Source organism: Dermacentor andersoni, chromosome 9 (assembly GCF_023375885.2).
Source record: "Dermacentor andersoni chromosome 9, qqDerAnde1_hic_scaffold, whole genome shotgun sequence".
Lineage (NCBI taxonomy): Eukaryota > Metazoa > Arthropoda > Arachnida > Ixodida > Ixodidae > Dermacentor > Dermacentor andersoni.
In genome coordinates, this window is record NC_092822.1 from 121,182,862 (window position 1) to 121,188,861 (window position 6,000).

Genomic DNA, 6,000 nt, shown 5'->3' on the forward strand with positions numbered 1-6,000 from the left:
TCTGACTTTTTGTTGGCCGCAACGTACCACACGATCTCGGAGACATGCCCAGGGCATATTGTTGAACCGAGCAACTGGATCACATCTTAAAAATGAATATGTCATATCTTTTCTATAGGCAACTATAACCTATAGATCCCTCACATGAGTTTAAAGTGCAGCACTAAGACGGAATAACTACAGGCCACTGTATTTTCGTATGTTGACGGCCACAGACTGAGTCAACTCGTTTGACTTTAATTGATGATGATGATGATGATGTGTGGAGGTTTATGGCGCAAGGGCCAGGTGTGGCCAAAGAGCGCCATGTCTGTGGTAATGAGTTTGCGGTGTAATTATGATTGCTATGAAATTGGTGTGAGGTGGCTGTAAAGAGTCCTTAAAATATATGCTCTAAAGTGCGTAAAATCTGTATGATAAAATTATGGCGATGACGTGTGACTTGTACTACGAAAATTTAGATGCATATAAAAAGGATGATACGATGTGTAAAAATATAGAAGGTTATAAGATTGGCTGGAGCACTACTGCCTCCTTAGAGCCCTTGAAACGCAAGGGTCTGGAGGCATGTGCTATGCAACACAATTATCGTAGCGGCATCCTCTGGAACGAGGATGCTCTACGAATGTAATGGGCTTATAACATGTAGGACAACGTCATTTAAGAAATTGAGGACTGCCTTAATATTAAAAAGGGGCTCTCTGCCAAGAAACATAGCCGGGTGAAGAGGAATGTGGTAACGGTATGCAAGAGGAAAATGTTTCTTTCTCTCCGCTTCGGCTTTCCGGCACTCCAGGAGGACGTGGAGGACGGTAAGCCTCTCCCCGCATCTACCACAGGTTGGAGGGTCACTTCCTGTGAGTAGAAAAGTGTGGGTGCCAAACGTGTGTCCTATTCTGAGACGACAGAATAAGACATCTGTTCGGCGTGATTTTGCTACAGAGGGCCAGAATCCTAACTGTGGTTTTATCACGTGGAGCTTATTATTTGTTTCCCCGTCCCACAGGCGTTGCCAGTGGTTCCGTAGTTTTCTTCGTAAGAGAGGCTTCAGGTCAGTAGCAGGGACCGCAGCGGTAAGAGTAGCTTGCGATGTAATTGATCTGGCCATTTGGTCTGCTAGAACATTTCCCTCAATACCTCTATGGCCAGGTACCCAGCATATAATGATATGCTGGTTAGATATGTATGCTCTGCAGAGAGCGGAGTAGAGCTCAACAAGTATAGGATTCTTGTGTTTAGAGAGTGAATTCAGGGCTTTTACGACGCTTAGAGAGTCTGTATATATGACTGTTTTCCGAAGTTTTGATTTCATTATATGCTTCACTGTCGACAATAGTGCATGGGCTTCTGCCGTAAATATACTAGTTTCCGGGTGCAGCGCGCCGGATTCTGAAAAAGATGGGCCGGTGGATGCGTAAGAAACCCCTGCATCCGACTTGGAAGCGTCCGTGTAAAACTCAGCGCAAGAGTACTTATACTGGAGTTCTAAAAGATGCATTTTAATATGTGCCTCTGGCGCATGTTTCCCGACATCTACAAATGACAAATCACAGTCTATGATCTGCCACTGCCAAGGCGGTAACAGTTTCGCTTGAGTCATAGGACAATGTTCAAGGAGGGGAACACCCATTTCCTCAATTAGGTTCCTCACACGCAAAGCAAACGGCTTCCTCATTGCAGGCCGGTTATGGAAGAGCGTAGCAGCGGCGGTATCGTTTGTGGTTGGATAACAAGGATGTTCAATGTTCGCTTGTACTCTCAGGAAATATGTGAAACTGCTATATGACCGTTGTAGATCAAGTGACCACTGATTTGACTCTACGTATAGGCTCCGGATTGGACTGGTTCTGAAAGCGCCCGTCGCGAGACGGATACCCAAATGGTGGACGGGGTCTAGGATTTTTAATGCACTTGGTGTTGCAGAATTATAAATTATTGATCCGTAATCAAGGCGGGAGCGGACAAGACTGTTATATAAGTTCAAAAGACACTTTCGATCACTACCCCATGTTGTGCGTGACAGAAGCTTGAGAAGGTTCATTGTTTTCAAACATTTTATTTTCAGATTTTGAATATGGGGAATAAACGTGAGCTTTGAATCTAAAGTGATTCCCAGGAATTTATGTTGGCTGCTCACAGAGAGGTGGTCTCCCTTGATCATAATACTAGGCAGTGGTGCTACCCCCCTCTTGTTTGAGAAGAGTACGCAGGTACTTTTTTGGGTGTTTATTTTGAAGCCGTTCTCATCCGCCCATTTAGACAATTTGTTTATGCCAAGCTGCACTTGTCGTTCGCAGACAGCAATATTGCAAGATTTGAAACTTACTTGTACATCGTCAACATAAATGGAATAAAACATTGCCCGTGGAACGACTGTATGTAGGCTGTTCATTTTAACAATAAACAGTGTGCAACTAAGTACTCCCCCTTGCGGAACACCAGTTTCTTGGATGAATGATTTGGATAAGACATTACCAACCTTTACGCGAAAAGTGCGGTTAGACAGATAGCTTTCGATCGTGTTCAACATGTTCCCACAGACGCCCAACGCGGAAAGATCGCGGAGGATCCCATATCGCCACGTCGTGTCGTACGCTTTCTCTAAGTCCAGAAACACTGAAAGTAAAAACTGTTTATGAATGAAGGCATCTCTAATGTTTGCCTCAATGCGGACAAGGTGGTCCACTGTCGACCTTCCCTCTCGGAAACCGCATTGAAGGGGGTCTAGTTTATTGTTGCTCTCTAGGAAGCTGATTAATCGCCGGTTTATCATTTTTTCAAAAGCTTTGCACAGACAGCTTGTTAGCGCTATTGGCCTGTAGCTGCTGGCTAAGGCAGGATCTTTCCCTTGTTTAAGTATGGGAATTACTATAGCTTCTTTCCAGGACGATGGGATATACCCCGCCGCCCACATGGTATTAAAAAGACAGAGAAGTGTTTCCAGAGTTTCAGGGTGTAGGTGTCTAATCATTTCGTACATGGTACGATCGCCACCTGGCGCCGAGTGGTTGCAAGAAGCCAGAGAGGCCTTAAGTTCCGCCAAAGTAAATGGACAATTGTAAGCATCACTCGATGAGCCTTTGCGGTTTATGGGATGCCGCTCCTCACGTTCTTTGTGTCTTAAAAATGTTTCTGTATAGTGCGATGCACTGGAGATATATTGAAAGTAGTCGCCTAGACAATCCGCCTGATTTTCCAGGCTATCACCTTGGCTACTTACTAACGGTAGGGGATGTGACTCCCGGCCTATTAACTTATTTACCCTATTCCATACTCTGGTTTCATCAGTGTACGAATTTATACTAGACATGTACCTATCCCAGCTTTCTCTCTTTGCTCGTCGACGTGTTCTCCGGCCTTGTGACTTGACTTGTTTGAAATTAATAAGGTTTTCGGCGGTTGGACAATTTCGAAGCAATCTCCAGGCCTTATTTTGATTTTTCCGTGCTTTCCGACATTCGTCGTTCCACCATGGGATGCGACGTTTACTTGCCAAACCGTTAGTTTGCTTGATGCATTTAGTTGCAGCGTCAATAATAAAACCTGTTAGATATGCCACAGCGTCGTCTATATTAAAACCAGCAATGTTATCTGCGCCTAAATGCGTCAGCTCTTGGAACAGTTCCCAGTTGGCTGAGTTCATGTTCCATTGCGGAAAATGTGGCGAGCATCCATCCTGCTTGGTTAGGTTTAAAATAACTGGAAAGTGGTCGCTCCCAAAGCAGTTCTTCAGAACAATCCACTCAATATACGGAATTAGTGTACTCGATACTATACTTAAGTCTATTGATGAGTACGTGTTATGTGCAACACTGTAGTACGTCGGCTCTTTCTTGTTAATTATACATGCTCCTGAGTCGGAGAGAAAATTTTCAATTAGGCGACCTCTCGCATCGCAACGAGAGTCTCCCCACAGAGTGTTATGTGCGTTGAAGTCGCCGACAACTATGTAAGGTGCCGGAAGTTGATCTATATAGTTTTGAAATTCTGTTTTGTGAAGTTGGTAATTTGGAGGAATGTATATGGAACTAATCGTGACTAGTTTGTTAAACAACACTCCTCGGACAGCAACTGCCTCTAGGGGCGTACGAAGTCTTAATTCCCGGCAAGCAACACTTTTGGCAAACATAATGGCCACACCCCCGGACGACACGACAGTGTCATCACGGTCTTTACGAAAAATAGCGTACTGTCGGAGAAAATTAGTTTGCGTATCTTTGAGGTGTGTTTCCTGAACACACAGCACTTTTGGAGTATACTTGTATAGGAGTTCTTTGATATCATCAAGATTATGCAGCAGACCTCTGACATTCCAGTGTATTATTTGCGTATCCATGTTGAATGTGGTTTATGTGCTGTGTGTTATAAAAGACGAGTTACCTCACGGAGCCCTTTGAGGGCGCCAAGATGCGGTGCTTTTCTTTTTGGGAGCTATTGCGAGAATCTCGCCGCTCCTTAGGCGCTAGCGGCGCCGTCTGGCTGGTTGTGTCCATCGCCTCGGAAGAGGTGCTGGACAAGCGCTCTTGCGAGCGCTGCGTTCGAGAAGAAGGCCTCGTCCCTGTGGAAGAGACCTTTGAGGCCACCTGCTCTAAGGTAGATGGCCCCTTCGGCTGGGCTGGCGTAGCAGCACTAGCTGCAGCCGCCGGGGGGGCGGGAGGCGTCACTGCCGCCTCACTGGGTGTGGGTCGGACAGTCGCCGGAGGCCGTTGTGGCGCTGCCCCCTGACGCGCCACATCGGCAAAGCTGTTTTTGGGCAGGTAGGAAACCCGCCTGCGCGCTTCTTTAAATGAAATATTCTCTTTAACTTTTATCGTCACGATTTCTTTTTCTTTTTTCCATGACGGGCACGAGCGCGAGTATGCGGCGTGCTCGCCATCACAGTTGACACAGTGTAGAGCGCTTTCGCAATTTTCAGAAGTATGATCTCCGCCACTACATTTAGCACATGTCTGCCGGCCTCGGCAGTTCTGGGAACTGTGTCCGAAACGCTGGCATTTAAAGCATCGAAGAGGATTTGGGACATAGGGTCTGACACGTAGCTTTACATAGCCTGCCTCGATTGTCTCGGGCAGGATGCTTGAGCCAAAAGTGAGTATAAGATGCTTTGTCTTGATTTCCTTACCGTCACGCCTTAGCATAATTCGCTTGACATTGATAACATTCTGTTCGGTCCAGCCTTCCATCAGTTCGGCTTCTGTCAGCTCCATTAGATCATCATCAGAGACAACACCACGGCTCGTATTCATAGTTCGGTGCGGTGATATAGTGACTGGAATTTCTCCAAATTTAACTAGGTTCGGAAGGCTTTCATGTTGCTTCGCATCGCGGAGTTCCAGAAGGAGATCTCCACTAGCCATCTTTGATGCCTTGTAACCTGCACCAAGTGCTTCGGTAAGACATTTTGACACAAGGAAAGGTGAAATCATTCTCATCGTCTTTTCAGGTTTGTCGGAATGGATGACGTGGAATCGGGGAAAGCTTTGTAGTCTGTTGCCAAAAAACTTAAAGACATCTTCGGTGCGCCCTCGTTTCTGAGGGCGATCAGGAAGCTTAGGGAAAGGAGTTTCCATGAGAATATATAAAAATTCGGCAACAGCGCCGACCACCCACCACGGAGCCCAACGAGGGGACGCGGCAGAGCTTGCGTACAAGTCTGCACGACGCCAGTCGTACGCCGTCACTATAACCGAATATGGTGTACCCAAGGTTGGATAGCCACACAGGGTTAACCCTTGCCGCCGTGGAAAAAGGAAGTAAATGGAAAAGAGAAGAAGACAGGAAAGATTAAAAAGTGAGAGATAAAGACGAAGATTCGAGGAGGGAGAGACAGGAAAAGGCGACTGCCGATTTCCTCCAGGTGGGTCAGCCTGGAGGTGCCGTCTGTGTGAAGCCGAGGCCGAAGAGGTGTGTTGCCTCCGCCGGGGGGCCTTAAAGGTCCAAACACCCAGCATCGACTCAACCCCCAGGATCCCCTTTTCCCCAGACACGGCTAAGCCGCGC